The sequence below is a fragment of the Dermacentor andersoni genome, chromosome 8 (assembly GCF_023375885.2).
Source record: "Dermacentor andersoni chromosome 8, qqDerAnde1_hic_scaffold, whole genome shotgun sequence".
In the NCBI taxonomy this organism is placed as follows: Eukaryota; Metazoa; Arthropoda; class Arachnida; order Ixodida; family Ixodidae; genus Dermacentor; species Dermacentor andersoni.
Genome location: NC_092821.1, coordinates 79,937,392 through 79,962,712, shown reverse-complemented (window position 1 = coordinate 79,962,712; position 25,321 = coordinate 79,937,392). Strand labels below are relative to the sequence as shown.

Here is a 25,321-nt window from a genome sequence, read left to right as displayed (position 1 = left end):
GTTTATCAAGTTTTCTTTAGCAACATCGATAGGGCACGTCTTTCTAATATCATAAGCATTTAGAGCAGTCAGCCGGCAGTTTACCCTGTGCAATTGTCGGGTTTTGGGGAGGACCAAAACGCTTAATGCTGCTATAATGCGGTACCAAGTTCCGACTAAATGCCGTAAATGCGCATAGGAACAGTAGGAATCGGCATTATGAAACATCGTTCCAGGGCAGAATTGGACACGGACGAGAAGAGAAAGACAACACAATTTGCCCGCGTGACTATTCTATTTGAACTGCCGACTAAGTGACGTAAATGTGCGTGGTATTAAAAAGAATCGGGCTCACGACTGTGCTATTTTAACATGTAGAAACTCGGCAGATCTTTTAAATTATATATACATTTTTTTGAAAATACTGCCAATTAGGTTACGCAGTTGTATCGTGGCGATCTTCAGCAGATTGCCGAAGAAGACAAGTCCGAAATTCCTTGGCATGCTCGCCATACGAAGCCTCGAATTTTTCGGCTGCTAACCCTGTGGTTGGCCCTCATGGAGTCACTACAGCCCTGGTGTGAAGAATGTCCGAAGCTGTCAGAAAAGAATGCATGCAATACACACACTGACGTCATACCGAATCATCATCACCATCAGCCAGTTTTTATGTTCCCTGCTGCGGACGCCTCTCCAGTCGACGTGCAATTGCGCCAATCTTGCGCTAGCTGATTCCGAGTTATGCCTCCAAATTTCATAATTCCAACGCACCACCTGATTACCGACCACACTCGCCTGCGTTTTCCTTCCCTTGGCACGTATTCTATAACTCTGACAGAACACCGGTTATCGACCCTACGCATAACATCGTCTGCTGTGGTAAATTTTTTCCCTTTTTGATTGCAACTAGAATATCGGGTACCTCCACTTGCTGTCTAACCCACACCACCATAATCGTAACTCTTAAGATTGCGCCTAATATTTTTCGTTCAGTCACTCCTTGCGCCGTTTTTATCTTCTTCTCAAGCTTCTTAGTTATCTCCACCTTGTGAGTTTCAGCAGAACTATTTCGTCAAACTCTTGCCTTGTCCAGTTGCTGATAAGTTCGATTTCGCCCTGCCATCTGCTAGTAGCCTGGTCAGCTCAGGTGGGAGAGGGGCTGACGCTGGAGGAGCCCGTGTTGTAAAAAATCTGGAGTCGACTTCCCGCGTCGACATCCAGCGTTCGGCGTCAGGCGCGACATCGGCAAAAAGTTCTTCGAACCACACCTACCCAGACCGTTTATGTGACGGAAGAAATTCAATTACATAATTGAATTTCTCAAGGTAAAATACGTGGAAAAATCTTAAACTACGACTTGCACACAATCTACAGACATGATAGCTCAGGGATTGTAATTTTAATATACCCGGGAACTCAAACAAACCCCTTTTCCAGCGCCTCTACAATGCATAGACCGGAGACGGCGTCCGCTATTTGCGCACGCCGGCGCGTAAATATCTCGGAATCCACGGAGGAGCGCGCCCGCTCCTTTAAAGGACTTACAGATGGCGCTCGCCTCCGCCGCATTGCGGCCCCTGCAAGTGGCCGCGTTTCAATCAGATAGCCAGCCTTCGTGCATAGCGTTCGTAGCGAGCGTTTCTCGGTAAGCATGACTGTCACATACGCTGCATTTACCGGGAAGAGTGAGAATCATTCATGGATCTTTGAGTGCTATCGCGTTCAACTCCCGAAGGCGAAGCTTATGTCTCCTCCAAATTTTTCATTAACTGCGAGGCTTTTCTTTCGAGGAACCCGTATCGGTTTTCTTTGTAGCAATTGCTACGACGGGGTGGATGTCTAATTGTGCTATTTAAAGAAATAATCCTTGTGTTAACCTTCAACTGCGGCCCCATATGCATGTGGCCGCAGAATGCAATAAATGTACTTTTTTTCGTGCAAAACACTAGGCTACCTGTAATCATTGAGTTACACCTGCCGTATGGGCTGTAGCCCATTTTATTTCTTCAGTATATTTCATTTTCTTGACCCAGATATCTTGTGAGTAGGAGACCTAGTAAACTTAGTCTTCCACAGTTTGCCGACGCTGACTGCCAATCTTGAACTTATCATCTCTTGCCAAGCTCTCATATAAATATCGTTTATCTTTTGCATGCAGTCCTCGACGCTGCACGCTTTCTCGGCTAGTGACCTCAATCGCGTTCCCAGTGCAGTAAATCGCCAGCGTTCCTGAATGGGGCAATTTATCTGGAAGTCATAGGATGCAGAAGTATTCGCCGATGATTTTTACTCCGAATGATTCCCGGTCTAATAGATTGAGTGTTTTTTCGAATACTACTCTCATGGCTGACCGTTAAAAGCGATTGGGGGATTAAGGAAGAAACTTTTGACCGAAAACTAAGCAAACTAAATAAAATTTCTCGTTTTTAAGTCGAGAAGCAGCCATGCGAAACAAGAATGTTTAGAGTTTTTTAGTTCATTGCAGCATCCGGAGATGTCACTACCACGCTCATTTTTCGTAAACGTGCCACATCTAACGTAGCCACTGATATCTCGATAGGCCATTCTCTAGATGGCCCGGTACAGTTGTGTTCTGATACGCAGTTTTCAGCGCACTTGAAAATATTTTTGCAATATTGTTACAAATAATCTTGACAGGAGGTACAAATAAATGTAAAGCTATTATCTTTCCAGAGATGTATTTAGGGCCTTGCTTCCAGTCAGCTCAGCTGTTCAAGAAAGAGTGTTAATATTTCATTCGTTTACCAACTTGGCGCGCGGTTTTGGTGAGCGCTGTGCTGTTTCGTTCTAATGACGCGTGCACTTAGTTACCATTAGCCTTGCCCTGTCATATGATTCTCCGCGAACATAAGAGCTTATTACAATGAAGATCGGCTTGTACATCCCGCGGGAAGGCGTTTCCACTGCTGGTGCCATCTGCGACGGGCACAAAAACATCCAGCACAGATTTGTAGATTCGACTAAAAGCTCTTGGCGATGTCACAACTGGTGTGTCTTGCCTCTACCCGACCTGTCGGGTGAAGTTACTATTCAAGGGTAGTTCTCGCTCTTCACACATTAGGCCGCTATAGACCATTTATTATTTGGCTACAACCATTTACCTTAAAACAATTACAATGCCGCATTCCTATCAAACGAGAACTAAAGTTTGCTCATGCTGCACCCTGCTCCACGCGGCACGCACTTGTGCAACCACGGCCCGCCAACGCGACAATTTTCTTCAATCCCACGAGGTTTCGTCAAAGAACTGACCCAAAAGAAACAAAGGAAAATGCATCCTTGAAGATAGCTGGAGCCGTTCACCTCGTCGGGAAACTGTTGCTGCTGTTGGCAACCAACGCTTTTGACGTTGTCGAAGTTCAAGAAACGAGGACACATCTGCAAATAGCACACAATATTAGACGGCAGTTCTTCTTTTGTCCCCTAAGTTACTTGAGGCTTAATGGAACTCTGAGTACAAGAACGCTCAGGAAAATATCGTTACTAAAGCCCGACCTGCACGTGCAAAGCTACAGCTAAAGTTACAGCGAATGCCACAGCAAACGCCACAGTCTAGGCCACATAGGCTTCAAGGAACACAACAGTCTTCGGCAGAGTGTAACATAGGCCCGGGTCGCGACGAAGTGCCTGAACAAGACCGGTATGTAGTACTGGTTAGATTTTTCATGTATACCGTTCGCATGCTCTTGAGAAAGCTGTTGCCTTCGTCAGCCAGAAGTACTCTGTGAGCGTTGCATGTTCCTAATGCATTGCTTACAAGCCTTCATTCAGTAACCACCAAGGTGCGCGCATTGCCCTATTTTCGCACTGAAGTCAGGAAGAATGCGATCTTCCAGGAGAATCACAGAGGGCAAAAGTACACTATCAAAGAGTTCCCTCCATTTGTCTGAACAAACTGCTTTCTCCTGCTTTTCCCTTGTGAACCGAATACATCAGTTTCTATTATGCTGGCAGCTTTAGCGTCTGCTGTTTTGTCCACATTCTTTCTGGAGAAAAAATTCATCGTCTAGTTTCACACATATTTACATATGTCGCATGTTCTCTAGATTTATATTGACAACCAGTGTCACTGCCTTCATATAAAGCAGGGACACTTCTTAGCAATCATTGCCTACTTAAATCCAGCAGGTAGCTTCGACTACAACAGACTTCAAAACATATTCAAAAAGAGCATTTTTCTTGGGTTTTTGCAGTTGACTAAAACGCATATCATATTTTGAACAGAAGCTTGAAGGCTGAGTCCAAGAGCAGCAACCTTGCATCTTTTTCCTAAATCGCCACTTCTGCTTTTTTAATTAGGGCATCCCCACGTATCGATGATGAGCCACTTTTATCAGTTGCACGTGCATCACTTTGGTGCCATGGTGCTTCCATTCGAGATAACATTAGTTTACATAACATAAGTTAGTTAACATAATTTAGTTCATAAAAATGAACAGAAGCAACCATATCCAAGCCTATTTAAATATTTGTGGAGTTGGCGGATCCTTCTTTCGCGTATTGTCTATGTACGACTGGTCTAAGTATAATAGGAAGACTTTGGGATCGTTCCCCACCTCCGGCAGATTGTTTTGCCATTCACTTTCATTTCTATTATTTATCGTTTCTTATTTCATTTATTAAGCACAAGTAATTTCCCTTATGTTGTCTTTCGTGTAAGTGTTGGCTTCTTGTGATATGACTAATAAAAATCGGGCCCCTCCTTTAACCCCCTTTTTTCTCGTTTATACATAACGAGGGTCTCGAATCCTGCAACATTGATGCCTTCAGGTAACATGTGTGGGTTTAGTGACCGGTTGCTTCACCGAAGAAGATCACGTTCTCGTGACACCTGCGGCAGAAAGGATGTTCCACGTCCGCCGACAAGGTCTACAGAAAAACACAAGTACCCAAGAAAATGGACGAGGAAACGACGCGGCGTAGCACAATTGGTAGAGCATCTCATGCGAAATGCGAAGGTTGTGGGTTTGTTCCCCACCTGCAGCAAGTAGTTTTTTCATACAATTTCATTTCCATTTAAATCGTTTGTTTATTTCATTTATTAAGCACAAGTAATTTCCCCTATGCGGTCCTTAGTGTCAGTGCTTGTTGGCTTCTTATGATATGACTAATAAAAATCGTGTCCATCGGTTAACCCGTGTCTAGTCTACGTTTAAGGAATATATGGACAATTCATGTAGAGACCTTTCGCACAATAGCAAGAAATGTTCCCATGGTTCTGAAAAATGTTATGTGTACGTTTACTACGCCAATATCGTGAATAAACCTTGATGCAGAACTCAAAAGACATTGAATGGTACGTCGACAGACAGAATGGTGACATTCGCAAACAATGACACTTTTGGGTAATAGGGCTGCAGAACCCATACAAACGAATGTTCGATGCCACACAGACAAAGTGCTAGAATAGCATTGGGAGTCGTGATGCCAGTTGTGTGATGCCGGGAAACCACTGTCGCAAATATGGAGTATAGTGAAGTGTTTTTTTCGACGCCCACATGTAAGGCACTGTTTCCGAGCTTTGTCCCTACAGGAACGTCGCTACCATCTTGATGGGGCGGAACCATCTTGCACGTAGATTGTAAGCGCGTTGGTCACCATCATTAAATCGGCTCAGAGCGTCGTCTCAGAGGCATGGATACCTGAGAGAACCGTCCGATGGGCGACCTGCCAACATTCTTTGCCATCGGCATCAGATGGCGTCATGTATGGAGCCCTTTGTCATCCGGGACAAACTGCACGTTATAAGGTACTCTGTCACTACATTCGCTCTGCGCACGATGGTGCCACTGCATATTGATAGCAACTCTGCTGCTTGATCCCCATTCTACAATGCGGAAAGTATCCCTTCGGGTTATCGTCCTAGTGGCCGATGGTATTTTCTAGCCCCCAGACAAAATGACCGAGAGTGTTAATCTTTCTTGTCTAGAGTTTTATCATAAACGCTCTAACTTATTCTCGTTTTATAGTTGGAACTCGGCGAAGTCGCTCAACCAGTGACGTCATCGAGCTTGTTTTCTGTATCAGAGTTCATAACATCTCCATCACTTACCCAGTTGAAGAACACAGCAGGAAAAACATAGTAGAAAATACATTGTCGTATTTTCGGACGCTCTGTTGTCTGACGCCTGTTGTCTGTAGTGAGACATCCAATGGTCAGACATTCTGTAGACCTTGATTATTATTTAAATAAGAAATGACAGACGCATCTTTAGGAATACGTAGGTTTGTTAGTGCAAAAAAGTAAGAGATTATAAGTAAAAATAAAGGTTTCCGCCGGGGTTTCTAACTTGCGACCTAATGATCCTGAAACCAGTTTCTTACCACTAAACCACGCCGTTTTTTTTTCTTTCTTTCGCGCTATTCAACCTGACATTCACCAGTTGTGCATAGTCAGAAAAGGGAGAGCACAATGAAAGTTAGACACCGAAAAGGCAGCGTTCATACTGTGGGTCGAACTGTTGCTTTCACTTTAGAAGGGTGGTAAGGATAGGCACCTCCCAAAAATGGGGTACCAGTACGGTTGTATATCCAGACCATCATAAACATGTTTTAGGTGTAGTGTCATCTGGATGACATGTACCCTGTAGGTACAACCGTTTCGGCGTTTCGGTCCATCATTCCCGTTTTCTATAAACTGTGCATTCCCATGACAAAAAAAAAAGATATCGAAAGGTGCATTATTATCAGAGGTCGGCAACAGGTATCGCCCACTATGAGTGTTAATCTCAATGTCTTTCTTCTAAGCCCGTTAGAGGTCATCTGAAAAGAGGATGGCATCGGCACAGCTAATAAAACAATTAATAAAAAGAAAATAAGACATCCACCCACCTATTACGTCTATTACGTCTAATAAAACAATGTACAATTGTCTCTGGCATACTACAAAGGCGACAGTTAACAAAAGAGGCAAACATACCCTTTTTCGTTAGCTAGTTTTTTGCCAGAAGGGTTTTACTATGAAGTTTATGAAATAATGTTTTGCAGCAAGGGCATCTGTACATTTTTCCAACTCTCTTTAGTACATCGTGGCATGGCCATTTAATATATATTGATCAGTAAAATGTAGGCGGAAATATCATGGACAGTAAATCTTTGTATAACGTTTTACGCTAGAAACAGTGCAAGTATTCCGTGGAAAACCTAACTGTCAGGAAATGAACCAAAAAGTAAACTTCTTGCATGAATTCCCACAAGCATAAATGCAAAGAAAGATTGGAAGAAACAACTAAATTACGTAACGCATTAACAATTGCGACTTGCATGAATGACAGATTTATAGGATGCGAAATATCGCAAAAAAGAAGAAGCGAGACACTATTTGCCGCACATAAAGGTGTACTAAGCCCAGCCCGCGTTCACTAACTTGCGTGAATGACCGAATTATAGGATGCGAAGTATCGCGAAAAAGGAAGAAAGGAGACAGTATTTGCCACACATGAAGATGTTCTAAGCCCAGCCCACCTTCACTAACAAGCCTGTCCAACATCTTTATTCTCAACAATACAGTTACCCCAGGGACCAAAGACACCGATTCGCGTTCTTTGTGGCGAGGGCCGCGGGGCAAGCGTCAGCTCTCCAATGGTAGTCAGGGGCGACACGTGCAAATCAGGAAGGGAAAGACGGCGGATCACACAGACTTTAACGAATGGTTGTCGTAATTGAAAAAGGACGTAGAGTCCACCACCAAGACGGTCCGCACGAACCTCAAGGTGGACTGGATCGATAGTCGTCTCACCCACTTCCTCGAGGCCAAGGCTGCTCTCCTGGGCAGGCGTAAGCAGCTCCTGAAGCAGCTCCTAGACGAATCGACCTCCAAGTCCAACCCGTGTGCGCAAACTCACCCACCGCTCCGGGGAAACGCCGCTCGTTGGCGTGGACGCGGATGCAGGGCTCGACGAGGACTCTATCCATGCTTTCAATGAGATCACAAAGCACTATCAACTCGACAGGAGTGTCGATCCCTCGTCCCACGCCAAGCTCTTCAGGCCTCAGTCTTCCACCCTTCGCATGCTGCATATCGGGTCCTATCCCAACCTAGCCAGGGTTAGGAGGTACGTGGACTCATTTGAGTCTGATTGTCAGGATTGCGGATATCCCTTCTGCACTTTATAACACATGCTCTGGCGGTGTCCCTCGTAGGGGACCACGATTATCTCACCACGGAAGAATGGGAGGAGGCGCTCAAGAGCTCCGACCTCGCCGCTCAGCTACGGGTCGTCTAGAGGGCCCGCGGCGCGGTGGTCTGGCACGGCCAGACTGACTGCCATACACTAGCATAACTCAATGGGCTTAACTACAATAGCGCATCCCCATGGTCAGCATTTTCAAAAAATGAATTTTGAGAAGGTCTGTGAGTTTATGAAGTTTTCTTTAGCAACATCGATAGGGCACGTCTTTCTAATATCATAAGCATTTAGAGCAGTCAGCCGGCAGTTTACCCTGTGCAATTGTCGGGTTTTGGGGAGGACCAAAACGCTTAATGCTGCTATAATGCGGTACTAAGTTCCGACTAAATGCCGTAAATGCGCATAGAAACAGTAGGAATTGGCATTATGAAACATCGTTCCAGGGCACAATTGGACACGGACGAGAAGAGAAAGACAACACAATTTGCCCGCGTGACTATACTATTTGAACTGCCGACTAAGTGACGTAAATGTGCGTGGTATTAGAAAGAATTGGGCACACGACTGTGCTATTTTAACATGTAGAAACTCGGCAGATCATTTAAAATATATATACATTTTTTTGAAAATACTGCCAATTAGGTTACGCAGTTGTATCGTGGCGATCTTCAACAGATTGCCGAAGAAAACAAGTCCGAATTTCCTTGGCATGCTCGCCATACGAACCCTCGAATTTTTCGGCTGCTAAGCCTGTGGTTGGCCCTCATGGAGTCACTACAGCCCTGGTGTGAAGAATGTCCGAAGCTGTCAGAAAAGAATGCATGCAATATACACTCTGACGTCATACCGAATCATCATCACCATCAGCCAGTTTTTATGTTCCCTGCAGCGGACGCCTCTCCAGTCGACGTGCAATTGCGCCAATTTTGCGCTAGCTGATTCCGAGTTATGCCTCCAAATTTCATAATTTCAACGCACCAGCTGATTACCGGCCACACTCGCCTGCGTTGTCCTTCCTTTAGCACGTATTCCATAACTCTTACAGAACACCGGTTATCGACCCTACGCATAACATCGTCTGCTGTGGTTAATTTTTTCCCTTTTTGATTCCAACTAGAACATCGGGTACCTCCACTTGCTGTCTAATCCACACCACCGTAATCGTAACTCTTAAGATTGCGCCTAATATTTTTCGTTCAGTCACTCCTTGCGCCGTTTTTATCTTCTTCTCAAGCTTCTTAGTTATCTCCACCTTGTGAGTTTCAGCAGAACTATTTCGTCAAACGCTTGCCTGGTCCAGTTGCTGGTAAGTTCGATTTCGCCCTGCCATCTGCTAGTAGCCTGGTTAGCTCAGGTGGGAGAGGGGCTGACGCTGGAGGAGCCCGCGTTGCAGAAAATCTGGCGTCGACTTCCCGCGTCGACATCCAGCGTTCGGCGTCAGGCGCGACATCGGCAAAAAGTTCTTCGAACCACACCTACCCAGCCCGTTTATGTGACGGAAGAAATTCAATTACATAATTGAATTTCTCAAGGTAGAATACGTGGAAAAATCTTAAACTACGACTTGCACACAATCTACAGACATGATAGCTCAGGGATTGTAATTTTAATATACCCGGGAACTCAAACAAACCCCTTTTCCAGCGCCTCTACAATGCATAGACCGGAGACGGCGTCCGCTATTTGCGCACGCCGGCGCGTAAATATCTCGGAATCCACGGAGGAGCGCGCCCGCTCCTTTAAAGGACTTACAGATGGCGCTCGCCTCCGCCGCATTGCGGCCCCTGCAAGTGGCCGCGTTTCAATCAGATAGCCAGCCTTCGTGCATAGCGTTCGTCGCGAGCGTTTCTCGGTAAGCATGACTGTCACATACGCTGCATTTACCGGGAAGAGTGAGAATCATTCATGGATCTTTGAGTGCTATCGCGTTCAACTCCTAAAGGCGAAGCTTATGTCTCCTCCAAATTTTTCATTAAATGCGAGACTTTTCTTTCGAGGAACCCGTATCGGTTTTCTTTGTAGCAATTGCTACGACGGGGTGGATGTCTAATTTTGCTATTTAAAGAAATAATCCTTTTGTTAACCTTCAACTGCGGCCCCATATGCATGTGGCCGTAGAATGCAATAAATGTACTTTTTTTCGTGCAAAACATTAGGCTACCTGTAATCATTGAGTTACACCTGCCGTATGGGCTGTAGCCCATTTTATTTCTTCAGTATATTTCATTTTCTTGACCCAGATATCTTGTGAGTAGGAGACCTAGTAAACTTAGTCTTCCACAGTTTGCCGACGCTGACTGCTAATCTTGAACTTATCATCTCTTGCCAAGCTCTTTATATAAATATCGTTTATCTTTTGCATGCAGTCCTCGACGCTGCACGCTTTCTCGGCTAGTGACCTCAATCGCATTCCCAGTGCAGTAAATCGCCAGCGTTCCTGAATGGGGCAATTTATCTGGAAGTCATAGGATGCAGAAATATTCGCCGATGATTTTTACTCCGAATGATTCCCGGTCTAATAGATTGAGTGCTTTTTCGAATACTACTCTCATGGCTGACCGTTAAAAGCGATTGGGGGAATAAGGAAGAAACCTTTGACCGAAAACTAAGCAAACTAAACAAAATTTCTCGTTTTTAAGTCGAGAAGCAGCCATGCGAAACGAGAATGTTTAGAGTTTTTTAGTTCATTGCAGTATCCGGAGATGTCACTACCACGCTCATTTTTCGTAAACGTGCCACATCTAACGTAGCCACTGATATCTCGATAGGCCATTCTCTAGATGGCCCGGTACAGTTGTGTTCTGATACGCAGTTTTCAGCGCACTTGAAAATATTTTTGCAATATTGTTTCAAATAATCTTGACAGGAGGTACAAATAAATGTAAAGCTATTATCTTTCCAGATATGTATTTAGGGCCTTGCTTCCAGTCAGCTCAGCTGTTCAAGAAAGAGTGTTAATATTTCATTCGTTTACCAACTTGGCGCGCGGTTTTGGTGAGCGCTGTGCTGTTTCGTTCTAATGACGCGTGCACTTAGTTACCATTAGCCTTGCCCTGTCATATGATTCTCCGCGAACATAAGAGCTTAGTACAATGAAGATCGGCTTGTACATCCCGCGGGAAGGCGTTTCCACTGCTGGTGCCATCTGCGACGGGCACAAAAACATCCAGCACAGATTTGTAGATTCGACTAAAAGCTCTTGGCGATGTCACAACTGGTGTGTCTTGCCTCTACCCGACCTGTCGGGTGAAGTTACTATTCAAGGGTAGTTCTCGCTCTTCACACATTAGGCCGCTATAGACCATTTATTATTTGGCTACAACCATTTACCTTAAAACAATTACAATGCCGCAATCCTATCAAACGAGAACTAAAGTTTACTCATGCTGCGCCCTGCTCCACGCGGCACGCACTTGTGCAACCACGGCCCGCCAACGCGACAATTTTCTTCAATCCCACGAGGTTTCGTCAAAGGACTGACCCAAAAGAAAAAAAGGAAAATGCATCCTTGAAGATAGCTGGAGCCGTTCACCTCGTCGGGAAACTATTGCTGCTGTTGGCAACCGACGCTTTTGACGTTGTCGAAGTTCAAGAAACGAGGACACATCTGCAAAGAGCACACAATATTAGACGGCAGTTCTTCTTTTGTCCCCTAAGGTACTTGAGGCTTAATGGAACTCTGAGTACAAGAACGCTCAGGAAAATATCGTTACTAAAGCCCGACCTGCACGTGCAAAGCTACAGCTAAAGTTACAGCGAATGCCACAGCAAACGCCACAGCCTAAGCCACATAGGCTTCAAGGTACACAACAGTCTTCGGCAGAGTCTAACATAGGCTCGGGTCGCGACGAAGTGCCTGAACAAGACCGGTATGTAGTACTGGTTAGGTTTTTCATGTGTACCGTTCGCATGCTCTTGAGAAAGCTGTTGCCTTCGTCAGCCAGAAGTACTCTGTGAGCGTTGCATGTTCCTAATGCATTGCTTACAAGCCTTCATTCAGTAACCACCAAGGTGCGCGCGTTGCCCTATTTTCGCACTGAAGTCAGGAAGAATGCGATCTTCCAGGAGAATCACAGAGGGCATAAGTACACTATCAAAGAGTTCCCTCCATTTGTCTGAACAAACTGCTTTCTCCTGCTTTTCCCTTGTGAACCGAATACATCAGTTTCTATTATGCTGGCAGCTTTAGCGTCTGCTGTTTTGTCCACATTCTTTCTGGAGAAAAAATTCATCGTCTAGTTTCACACATATTTACATATGTCGCATATTCTCTAGATTTATATTGACAACCAGTGTCGCTGCCTTCATATAAAGCAGGGACACTTCTTAGCAATCATTGCCTACCTAAATCCAGCAGGTAGCTTCGACTGCAACAGACTTCAAAACATATTCAAAAAGAGCATTTTTCTTGGGTTTTTGCAGTTGACTAAAACGCATATCATATTTTGTACAGAAGCATGAAGGCTGAGTCCAAGAGCAGCAACCTTGCATCTTTTTCCTAAATCGCCACTTCTGCTTTTTTAATTAGGGCATCCCCACGTATCGACGATGAGCCACTTTCATCAGTTGCACGTGCATCACTTTGGTGCCGTGGTGCTTCCGTTCGAGATAACATTAGTTTACAAAACATAAGTTAACATAAGTTAGTTCATAAAAATGAACAGAAGCAACCATATCCAAGCCTATTTAAAGGTTTGTGGAGTTGGCGGATCCTTCTTTGGCGTATTGTCTATGTACGGCTGGTCTAAGTATAATGGGAAGACTTTGGGATCGTTCCCCACCTCCGGCAGATTGTTTTTTCATCCACTTTCAATTCTATTATTTATCGTTTCTTATTTCATTTATTAAGCACAAGTAATTACCCTTATGTTGTCTTTCGTTAAGTGTTGGCTTCTTGTGATATAACTAATAAAAATCGGGCCCCTCGTTTAACCCCCTCTTTTCTCGTTTATACATAACGAGGGTCTCGAATCCTGCAACATTGATGCCTTCAGGTAACATGTGTGGGTTTAGTGACCGATTGCTTCACCGAAGAAGATCACGTTCTCGTGACACCTGCGGCAGAAAGGATGTTCCACGTCCGCCGACAAGGTCTACAGAAAAACACAAGTACCCAAGAAAATGGACGAGGAAACGGCGCGGCGTAGCACATTTGGTAGAGCATCGCATGCGAAATGCGAAGGTTGTGGGTTTGTTCCCCACCTGCAGCAAGTAGGTTTTTCATACAATTTTATTTCCATTATATTAACGTTTGTTTATTTCATTTATTAAGCACACGTAATTTCCCCTATGCTGTCCTTAGTGTCAGTGCTTGTTGGCTTCTTATGATATGACTAATAAAAATCGTGTCCCTCGGTTAACCCGCGTCTAGTCTACGTTTAAGGAATATATTGACGATTCATGTAGAGACCTTTCGCACAATAGCAAGAAATGTTCCCATGGTTCTGAAAAATGTTATGTGTACGTTTACTACGCCAATAACGTGAATAAACCTTGATGCAGAACTCAAAAGGCATTGAATGGTATAATACGTTGCCACACAGAATGGTGACATTCGCAAACAATGACACTTTTGGGTTATAGGGCTGCAGAACCCATACAAACGAATGTTCGGTGCCACACAGACAAAGTGCTAGAATAGCATTGGGAGTCGTGATGCCAGTTGTGTGATGCCGGGAAACCACTGTCGCAAATATGGAGTATAGTGAAGTGTTTTTTTCCACGCCCACATGTAAGGCACTCTTTCCGAGCTTTGTCCCTACAGGAACGTCGCTCGCATCTTGATGGGGCGGAACCATCTTGCCCGTAGATTGTAAGCGCGTTGGTCACCGTCATTAAATCGGCTCAGAGCGTCGTCCCAGAGGCATGGATACCTGAGAGAACCGTCCGATGGGCGATCTGCCAACATTCTTTGCCATCGGCATCAGATGGCGTCACGTATGCAGCCCTTTGTCACCCGGGACAAACTGCACGTTACAAGGTACTCTGTTACTACATTCGCTCTGTGCACGATGGTGCCACTGCATATTGATAGCAACTCAGCTGCTTGATCCCCATTCTACAATGTGGAAAGTATCCCTTCGGGTTATCGTCCTACCAGCCGATGGTATTTTCTAGCCCCCAGACAAAATGACCGAGAGTGTTAATCTTTCTTGTCTATAGAGTTTTATCATAAACGCTCTAACTTATTCTCGTTTTATAGTGGGAACTCGGCGAAGTCGCTCAACCAGTGACGTCATCGAGCTTGTTTTCTGTATCAGAGTTCATAACATCTCCATCACTTACCCAGTTGAAGCACACAGCAGCAAAAACATAGTAGAAAATACATTGTCGTATTTTCGGACGCTCTGTTGTCTGACGCCTGTTGTCTGTTGTGAGACATCCAATGGTCAAACATTCTGTAGACCTTGATTATTATTTAAATAAGAAATGACAGACGCATCTTTAGGAATACGTAGGTTTGTTAGTGCAAAAAAGTAAGAGATTATAAGTAAAAATAAAGGTTTCCGCCGGGGTTTCTAACTTGCGACCTAATGATCCTGAAACCAGTTTCTTACCACTAAACCACGCCGGTGTTTTTTTCTTTCTTTCGCGCTATCTAGAGTATAATTCAACCTGACATTCACCAGTTGTGCATAGTCAGAAAAGGGAGAGCACAATGAAAGTTAGACACCGAAAAGGCAGCATTCATACTGTGGGTCGAAATGTTGCTTTCAATTTAGAAGGGTGGTAAGGATAGGCACCTCCCAAAAATGGGTACCAGTACGGTTGTATATCCAGACCATCATAAACATGTTTTAGGTGTAGTGTCATCTGGATGACATGTACCCTGTAGGTACAACCGTTTCGGCGTTTCGGTCCATCATTCCCGTTTTCCACAAACTGTGCATTCCCATGACAAAAAAAAAGATATCGAAAGGTGCATTATTATCAGAGGTCGGCAACAGGTATCGCACACTATGAGTGTTAATCTCAATGTCTTTCTTCTAAGCCCGTTAGAGGTCATCTGAAAAGAGGATGGCATCGGCACAGCTAATAAAACAATTAATAAAAAGAAAATAAGACATCCACCCACCTATTACGTCTATTACGTCTAATAAAACAATGTACAATTGTCTCTGGCATACTACAAAGGCGACAGTTAACAAAAGAGGCAAACATACCCTTTTTCTTTGGCTAGTTTTTTGCCAGAAGGGTTTTACTATGAAGTTTATGAAATAATGTTTTGCAGCAAGGGCATATGTACATTTTTCCAACTCTCTTTTGTACATCGTGGCCTGGCCATTTAATATATATTGATCAGTAAAACGTAGGCGGAAATATCATGGACAGTAAATCTTTGTATAACGTTTTACGCTAGAAACAATGCAAGTATTCCGTGGAAACCCTAACTGTCAGGAAATTAACCAAAAAGTAAACTTCTTGCATGAATTCCCACAAGCATAAATGCAAAGAAAGATTGGAAGGAACAACTAAATTGCGTAACGCATTAGCAATTGCGACTTGCATGAATGACAGATTTATAGGATGCGAAATATCGCAAAAAAGAAGAAGCGAGACACTATTTGCCGCACATAAAGGTGTACTAAGCCCAGCCCGCGTTCACTAACTTGCGTGAATGACCGAATTGTAGGATGCGAAGTATCGCGAAAAAGGAAGAAACGAGACAGTATTTGCCACACATGAAGATGTTCTAAGCCCAGCCCACCTTCACTAACAAGCCTGTCCAACATCTTTATTCTCAACAATACAGTTACCCCAGGGACCAAAGACACCGATTCGCGTTCTTTGTGGCGAGGGCCGCGGGGCAAGCGTCTGGCTCTCCAATGGTAGTCACGGGCAACACGTGCAAAATCAGGAACGGAAAGATGGCGGATCACACAGACTTTAACGAATGGTTGTCGCAATTGAAAAAGGACGTAGAGTCCACCACCAAGACGGTCCGCACGAACCTCAAGGTGGACAGGATCGATAGTCATCTCGCCCACCTCCTCGAGGCCAAGGCTGCTCTCCTGGGCAGGCGTAAGCAGCTCCTGAAGCAGCTCCTAGACGAATCGACCTCCAAGTCCAACCAGAGTCTAGCTATGGATAGGGTTTGCACGAAGCTAAACGGGAGGGCTCAACAGTGGAGGACATTATCCTGTCGTTGACCGACAGATACGTACCCATGGGCTCCGCGGCCGACGCGGATTACCCCTGCAACCGGGGCCTTGAAAGGGAGGACCTGGAAACTGCTTTCTCTAAAAATTAGGTCAGGGAAGCCCTTTTTAACCTTAACGCCCGGTCAGCCCCGGTGCCCGATAGAATTTCGAACAGACTACTCCGCAATCTCGACGAAGAGTCCATCGCCAGTTTAATGGACGAGATCAATCGCGTATACGACTCGGGTGACGTCCTGGACGATTGGAAGCTCGCTTAGGCATTTCGGAATCCAAAACCAGATCGGACCCTTAGCCTAAACAATATCGCTCACTTCGTGCGTGGGAAAGGTCGTTGAACATGTCATTCATAAGCGGATATTTAGGTTTATCGAGGAACGTGAACTCTTCTCCTACAACATGGTGGTATTTCGCCCGTCCCGGTCAACTCAGGACGCCATGAAACTCATTAAACGCCGCATCTTCGATAGGAACCCCCGGGACGGCAGGGGTGTCCTTGTGCTGGATCGCAGAAATGCCTTAGATAACATTTCGCCTAGGCACGTTCGCAATTCATTTTCGAACATTGGCTTTGGGTTTAAGTTCGTCAGTTTGTTCCTTCAGGCCAGGCGCACCATCCTCAAGGGGTGGGAGAGGCAAAGTCTCATCCCATCGAGTTGGGGGCGAGGGGTGCCCCTCAGGGTTCGGTGATCTCGCCGCTTCTCTACAACGTCGTCATGCGTGGCCTCTTCACGCATCTCTCCGAGGTGAATGGCGTCAATCACGCTCTTTACGCCGACAACTTCAGGGTGAGGTGCGACGGCGGCAGTGAAAGCAGAGTCGAGGAATCATTACAGGCGGTTTTGTGCGGCAATGAGGAATTCTTGGCGGACGCAGGGCTCCGGCTCTCCTCAACCAAGTCCTAACTTCTTTTCTTTCGACCGAAAAGGAGGGGGCGCGTCCCCGAAGGTCAGGTCCCACTCAGGAAAGTACACATTTCCATTCACACGGCCATCGGGCAGGTCATTCCTAGGGTAGAGATCGTCCGCACACTCGGTATGCTGATCGAGGCAAACGGTAGTAACGGATAAACGATCGATCGTAGCGCCACAAAAACGGACAACATGGTGAGGCTCATCAGTACGGTCTCCAACAGTCGCGGAGAGCTGGGGGAAGGCAACCTGCCTAGGTTGTACCACGCCTTCCTATAGTGTCACATCACGTACGCAGCCGCCGCGCACCATTGGTACGTTTACGAAACGGCAAAGCTTAAAGCGCTGATGCGCAAGAGCATCAAAAAGGTGGTTGGTATCCCCATGGGCGCCAGCACACAGAAGATCATGAAGCTGAGAGTCCGAAATACCCTCGGCGAGGTTGTCGAGGCGTAGTAGACGGCCCAGGTTGTCCGGCTCTCTTCCTCGTTTGCAGGGAGGCGGATCATGGAGGCGCTGGATTGCAACCCCACTGTCGTCAAAAAAGGCAGGAAGGCGGTGCGCGCTCGATGCGGGGACGCAGGAGACCGTCCCGGTCTCGCCGTTCCCGCGGAACGTGCACCCGCAACACAATGTAGGCTGACGCCTGGACAGGGCGGCCGCACTTCTCGGATCCGTCGCTTGCAATCCATGGTCGTCGCGTTCGCGGACGCTGCCCGAAACGGTTCGCTCGACGGGTTCGTGGCGGTCGCCGTAGATCACAGGGGCTACCTAGTTAACGTTGCGTCTGAGCGGGATGCGTCCCTGGCATTGGGGGAACAGGTCGCGGTGGCCCTCGCCCTCCGGGACGGGACCAGACCCCAGGTCTAAACGAATTCTCGGTTGGTCTCGAGGGAGGCGAGCGCCCCAATTTGCGGCAAGTGTGTCGTTCACCATGTCATCACTTGGTTCCCCACGTCATCACCACCATGGGACCTCTGGTCGCCCCCGTCGTTTCCAACGTCAACGAGCTGACCCACGCCCGTGTGCGCGAACTCACCCACCGCGCCGGGGAAACGCCGCTCGTTGGCGTGGACGCGGATGCAGGGCTCCACAAGGACTCTATCCATGCTTTCAATGAGATCACAAAGCACTATCAACTCGACAGGAGTGTCGATCCCCCGTCCCACGCCAAGCTCTTGAGGCCTCAGTCTTCCACCCTTCGCATGCTGCAGATCGGGTCCTATCCCAACCTAGCCAGGGTTAGCAGGTACGTGGACTCGTTTGAGTCTGATTGTCAGGATTGGGGATATCCCTTCTGCACTTTATAACACATGCTCTGGCGGTGTCCCTCGTAGGGGACCACGATTATCTCACCACGGAAGAATGGGAGGAGGCGCTCAAGAGCTCCGACCTCACCGCTCAGCTACAGGTCGTCTAGAGGGCCCGCGGCGCGGTGGTCTGGCACGGCCTGCCCGTTCCGACGTGGTAGCGGCCGGCAGCGCCTCCTTCCTCTTAAGCGGCTTTAGTAGTCGCTCTTCAGGACCTAAAGTTCACTGCCTGCCTGCCTGCATCATGGGCGCAACAGTTGAAGACCAAACGACGGTTTGAAAGATTCGGTGAAAGCGTTGGATGTAGAGCCTGGTACAGTGAATAACTTGTAATACATACTAAATTTTTGTTGCAGGTTTCAGCTTTTCCAAAAATAGAAAGTTGGTGGGAAACGAATGTCTGAGCGTAACATTGCAGGGTCGAAACCTGTTCTTTCCAATAATGGGTGCTTAATTTATATGCGTCTAGTGGCACGCCAATATACTTTCGCGGGACATCATTCGACTTAACGCCTGCAAACTGTTCTGGTGTACAGCACCATGAGCCAAACAATAAGCCTAAAATAGGATGTAGGATCGGGTTAGTTGGAATTCCATGCGGAAGTGACTAACGCAACAGTGAACACGGGACAATAAAAAAAGCGACAAGGACAAGCACAAGCACACAAGCAGCAAATAGTGGCAAGTCCGTAGAAAGGGAAGTTGTTAGGACCACGCGCCCGCGAATAATAAATTCCTGATCACTTAGGAGCTCAGGATTAAGCTTTCAGAGTGCCAACTGCCAAACGTGTCATTGCGTGTACATTTTGGCCATGTCAGCAGCAAGAATGTCAGCATTGTTTACATTTGTATGTTCAGGGCGTAGATGCGCTTTCACTCCACCGCGCCAAGTGAAGCAAGATCGATGCCCAAGAACTTTACAACGTACTTGTCGATGGTAAGAATGCTTTTGCTCTTCCAAGTTCGACAAGTACGTTGTAAAGTTCTTGGACATCGATTTTGCTTTCCGATTGCCATAATAAATAAATTCAGCAATAAACACTGGTGACATGGGACACTGTTAGGGTTCTTAATGCTAATTTTCACAGCTGTCTCTCGCTCTTTACAATTCAAGCGCGCATATAACTCGTGCGTTCAGTGAAAAATAGCTACATAAACAATCGTGGATAAGTGCTCATTTATACAGCATACAGGTTTCTCACGGCAGCGCTGTGCCAGAATTCTGGCACCCGAGTGACCCAGCTTTTCACGGAACTTTGTGAAACAACCAAAAACTTCTTTTTCGCTTCAAGATATCTTACGCACTATTTCTGTGAAGTTGCCTATTGTCTCAGCGTAACGGCTTGTGTAAGTCAACTGGCCTGCGTGCCACATCTCACCAAATAAAACAAAATGGATACGCAGTCATTCCCGCAGATGGTGTGATTTTGACCAGCGGCCGATATTGAAGAGGTAAGTAGGGCGTTGTTCGTGCCTCGTCGTCACGGCAAAATTATTACACGTGGCCATGTCGACTTTAACACTGGCGTTGGTGCTATCAGCATTGCCGGATTCAGAGACCGCACCATTGAATCCCGCGCAAGTGAAAAATACATTACCGCTGTGAAACTGACATGCACTTTTAAAGCGCCGCGACGTAAAGCGCTTCTATAGCGGCGTCAGAACTTGTCACTGCTACAGATACTGGCGCATTTCTAACACCACGACAGAACTCGCTGTCGGGACAGAGAGTTCCTGTTGCGACGTCAGAATCACTGTTGCGATAGAAAGTTGTTGTGACTTCAGAACTCTTTGTCTACGGGAGAGAATGTTTCTGTCGGGACGTCAGAATTTCTGCCGTATCGTCAGAAATGTCTGCCGCAGTCACAGAAACGTCAGGAACTTCTGTCATACAACATAAATTTCGGTATTTGCGACAGAAATTTCAGTTGTGTTTTCAACTGCGTAGCAATAGCGCTTAACCTGGAGGTCCATGGCGCGTGCGATGCAGTTGACCTTAAATCACTTCTAAGCGCACTTGAGACTGCGGTAGTCGACGGTAGTTTATATAAATAGATAATTTACTACATATTAGGTTGATTCCTGAAGACTAAAGACGGTACAGCTTCGGTATACTACATTGACCGAGGAGTGCCGGAGGAGGTGTGTTGAGCCCGCTATTCGTTCGCAAACTCACCGCGACTTGCTGAAAGCTTACCGTGGACAGTTCAGTTACCCATTTATGTCGATAAAAAATTTCATCTGGGCGTCTGCAGTGACCTGACCGCAGCTGCGAGCAAGGATCCAGCGTTCGGAAACCATGATGGTGTCTTATCTGCGAGTCTAACTAAAAAATTTTAATTATTTGTCTCTAAAAGCAAGTCTGTTGTTGTATCCGGTTTCTTTCAAAAGCCGAGTTGAGCCTTGCTATAAAATGCCCCCTTGGCGTCGCTATTGACCGCGTCCCGCCATGGAGCCCCCATTGCGTCTATTTTAAGAAGTTTTCTGCAGGTTATGAGGTGTTGAAACTCTTAATTCGGAAAACTCCGGATGCCTCTGTGCCTTTCATCTCCCCGTCCAACGAACACCGTTTCTGAGATTCCCGCGTTGCAGTCTACGAGTCTTCTGAAACACATGCAATAAAATAATGACGAACTTGAGATAGGATAGGGTCAATCCCGATGAGCATGTGTGGATTTCCCTCGATGCACACGAGCCCCAGCAACAATCGCTATCGACAGACATCAACTGCTTCGAAGTCACGCAAGAGTCAAACTCTAGGAGCACACCTGCGCCTGCGCTGAAGGAGCCCCGGCCATCACTTGGCTTCCCTGCTGAGGTAATGACACCGTGCTACGTTTTTACCCCTGATCTTCACTCACCACGGGAATATACCAGTAGTGTATTGACCGTGGCCTTCATCGCCCCTGTGGTGTCTTCGACGGCTTCAAGCGCACTGGACTGTTCAAGTAATTACTACTAAAGCTAGTCATTGGTCAGTACCATTGAAGCACATCATGCTACTCTCATTGCATGGAACAAAAGAATACCGCATGCACATTGATACTGGTGGCTTGATGTCACCTACAAGCTCAGCAGGCGCTGTCGTCATTCCAGCAACACGGGTCCAAAGGAAATTTAAGGTTCGCCCTTAACGACCATTAAGGCGGCAGGACTTTTAACGCTCCTTGCCGCTATGAACTGTGCCACAAACGAAAGGAGAAATGGCTCGCGTATTCTAACTCAAAAGCCTGTCTTCAGAGCTTCAAATTATGCCACAGTACATATGAGCAGATAATATCTGAAACACGAGAAACTAACTGCCATACTATGGAAGAACGGCGCCAGGTCATCTTTCAGTGGCTCCCAGGTCGTGGAAGTACTGTCGGTTACGACCTCGCTGAAAAGGTTGCTACCTTTACCCACGGAGGCACCCATACCATTTCAATCGCAGTGGCCAAGATGTAAGTATCAAGAAAACTTTGTTTGTTTGTCTTAGAGCCTTAGAGTTTCCGGAGGTATCTAGCTAGTTCCTTTGTTACGTTTTTAAATGCCAACTACCCTCTCCTGTGGGAATGGAACACTGCTTTCCACCTATGGCTTGTTGCAGTATTTACGAACGCTTATGCTTTCCATCTTACAATGGCCGAGGGAGCATTGTGTGGCACTTGTGGTTCTGAAGAAACTATGGAACATCTGTGGCGCACTTGGCTTCGATTCGACGTGCAAGCCATGTCTTTATTGGCCGGAATAAACCAACGGGTCTCTAGTAAAATTTTTTCTAAAAACATCCTTGGACCCAAATCACATCCACCAATGACGCAGAAAAGTATTAATTCCATTGATTTAAATTCACGACTGAATGAGGTGGTTTATTATATAAAAGTTAGATGCACTGAAATAAAGAATAAAACAATTATGATTGCCGTTAACAGGTACTCATCACATTTACAGAAAAAGATGATGGACAGTTCGTGGCGACTATAGTGTGGGGAAGGCCCTTCCACTCCTTCGCTGAAAAAGGAAAGAATGATTAGGTAAATTCAGCAATCTTTATACGGCCAAGAGAAACTTGCAGTTGGTGACCTGTGCGGTGACATATGTATAAGCGTGAAATGATGTAAGGAGCACTATGATGTGAGGAATATTAAAGCCTCTATATTAAACACAGCTTGGCTATGCGTCGACAGAAAAATAATTTTTAAAATCCAGATTGCACTTTGAGGGTAGGGACGTGTTACTTCGTGAGCATAAGATGAGCTATTGTAACGGGTGGCATGATTTTTCAACACTTTATTGTGATCTACGTGGCATGCTTGATGCTGGTGCCATATTCGGACGCGTACTCTAGTTCCAAACAAATCATTGACTTATAGGTTAATAACTTACCATGTTCGGGCGCGTAACGAAGGGGTTTTTCTGATAACCGGGAACTTGAAACTTAGAATAGTACATTATTGATGCGCTACTGCACTTTCAGAACAACGCCGGCGTTATTGAGGGATTCCAATCGTGCTGAGCATCATAACGTCTGTGCACTGTGATGAAGTTGTAGAAGGTTACACCAGAGTATGCGAAATAACATCATCACTTCTGGACCTAGTCTTTATATCCTCAGAACTGCTACCACATCTTTGTGATTGCGAACGCTGCGAAGGTATATCTGATCACAAAATTGTAATAATGGTTTTAGATATGGTGCCAGATCGTTCGCATAGTAAACGTAAGACGTTTCTAAACTTTGCAGCCGCTGACGACGTTGGTGTGTTGGAATGCCTCGAGGGTTCATTTGATGATATTATGCATCTTGCCGATAATGGTGCTACCGTAGACAAATTATGGGCCTACATTTCAAACATGGTGGAACATTGTATTACGCACTTTATTCCCAAGCTTTCTATATGTACAAGGAAGAAGAATGCCTGGATAACAAGAGAAATCATACACATGAAGCGGAAATTAAAAAGAAAACGGAGGGCAAACAGGATTAAGTCTCTTCCTGGCGATAGCAGTGCCATTAGCCAAATGAGTACGCAACTCAAGCATCTTGTCAAGGTGGCTAAGGACAAGTTCTACAATGTAACACAATAAAAAATTTTAATAGAGGCACCTACCAAATTTTGGCGCTATGTTATTCCTTCAAAGCCTCGAAAAAATGGAGACAAAAATAATGCAGAAAGAGCTGAAAACCTTAAGTCTTTTTTTTCATGCGTCTTCACTTCTGTCGACGGCTTGTCACCAAAAGTAGCAGACGCGCCTGGCTGCCCTCCAGTTCAAGGCTTAGAAATCACAGAGCAAGGAGTGCTTAACTTGCTGCTTCAATTGTCTGTAAAGAAAAGCCCAGGCCCTGATGGAATCCCCAATAAATTCCTGCTTAGATATGCAAAGTGGTTTGCCAAATACATCACAAAAATTTTTCAAATATCCATTACCTCGAGTTCTTTCCCGTCCGCTTGGAAATATGCCAAAGTTATTCCGGTCCATAAGAGTGGTTATTCATCGGTTGTCAGTAATTACCGGCCAATTTTTTTCCTTTGTACATGTTCTAAGTTGCTTGAGCATATTGTATTTAAACACCTTATGGAATATCTTGAAAATTATAACATACTTCATCCTTCTCAACATGGGTTCCGAAAAGGCCTTTCTACAATTACCCAGCTCATAGAAACCGCTCACGATCTTTCCGAGGGAATAAACAGCCGTGGCCAAACTGACATAATATTCTTGGACTTTTCAAACGCATTCGATAAGGTATCCCATCCAAAGTTGCTGCTAAAGATTAATGCTATATTCAGGAACTCAAAAATAAGACACTGGTTTTCTTCCCACCTCGCCTCCCGTGAACAGTTTGTACACCTCGAAGGTTTTCAATCGTCTTCTTCCCCTGTGGTTTCAGGTGTTCCACAGGGTAGTGTCTTGGGCCCCCTTTTATTTTTGGTTTTCATAAATGACCTCCCAAAAGCTATCACGGTCCCAATCAGACTTTTCGCTGATGACTGTGTCGTATACAAAACAATTAGGACCCCAACTGATCAAAAAGAACTGAACGCTAATCTGCATGCAATAGAAGATTGGTGCGCTAAGTGGCAGATGGTGCATAACTCTGACAAATCCGTAATTATGTCTGTTACTAGAAAGAAAAAATATAATGATATACCCTTACTCCATTGCAGGTAAACTAGTTAATAGAGTCCATCAGCATAACTATCTCTGCTTAACCTTCACTACTGACCTATACTGGAACACTCACTTAGATAATCTATGCTCCAAGGCACGCAAAGCAATTTGGGCACTAAGACGCAAAATCCGTAATGCAACTCCCGATGGTAAAACACTCACTTATAACACCCTTGTAAAACCTGTAATTGAATATGGCAAAATTGTTTGGGATCCTTACACTGCGTCTAACAAATTAAAAATTGAGAAAGTTCAGAAACGTGCTTCCCGTTTTATTTTCAATAAATATCGCCGAACTGATTCACCAACCGAATTATGTAAATTAGCAAACCTTAACAGTTTAGAAAACAGCACTAAGGTAGATAGGCTGAAGTTTTTTTGCCTTTTAATTCATGGCCACTTGAATACCAACACATCAACATATTTTACAATACACCCTAATGAGACATCAATACATCGCCATTCCATGTACATTTCTGTGCCGCGTTCTTATAACGATTGTTTTAGGTACATGTTCCATTCGTTATTAACGAATGGAACATGCTGCCTGATTCCATTGTAAATATTAACTCCCTCGGTGCCTTTCTAGAATGCCTGAAATTTTACCTGGACCGTAGTACACCAGTGTAATAGTTGTGCCTCAGCACTTGCATGCG

At 45.4% G+C, this 25,321-nt stretch overlaps 1 protein-coding gene across 1 annotated transcript in view; it reads left to right on the top strand.

Moving 5' to 3' along the window:
- The window catches only part of LOC129386766 (2-Hydroxyacid oxidase 1-like), a 64,052-nt gene that overhangs the window by 963 nt on the left and 37,768 nt on the right, over positions 1–25,321 (top strand). The gene's annotated exons all lie outside the window — the stretch shown is intronic.